The sequence below is a fragment of the Vigna radiata genome, chromosome 1 (assembly GCF_000741045.1).
Source record: "Vigna radiata var. radiata cultivar VC1973A chromosome 1, Vradiata_ver6, whole genome shotgun sequence".
NCBI classification, from domain to species: Eukaryota; Viridiplantae; Streptophyta; class Magnoliopsida; order Fabales; family Fabaceae; genus Vigna; species Vigna radiata.
The window spans coordinates 18967506-18967920 of record NC_028351.1 but is presented as its reverse complement, the minus strand read 5'-3'; positions in this window follow the sequence as shown (position 1 = coordinate 18967920).

The window sequence follows — 415 nt, the reverse complement described above, 5'->3', positions numbered from 1 at the left end:
GGGGGGGGTGTTTGAATAGGTGAGTTTTCAAAATTAGTGTCTTTTCGCAATCTTTTTCACAAAGTATAAAACTTTAAACAATTTCTTGAATCCTAAGCATTGAAAATTTAAGTGCAGCGGAAAATCAAAGTAGACTACGTAAATAACAGAGTCGACTGAATGTAAAAGTGTAGGGATAGAGAATTCAGAGGTAGGTTTTTATACTGAAACAAAAGTGTAGGGATAGAGAATTCCAAAAGTTCTCTGAAACAACTCAGGTCTCATCTATTTATAGATTTCTATAATACAAACGCTCTTGTAGTCGACTAAGCTACTAATATAGTCGACTGTCTTCTGACAGTAATAACAGTTAAGTCAAATTAGTAGCTATCAGGTCAAACAATTTAATTCCACATTCCATACAATTGACTCTCAT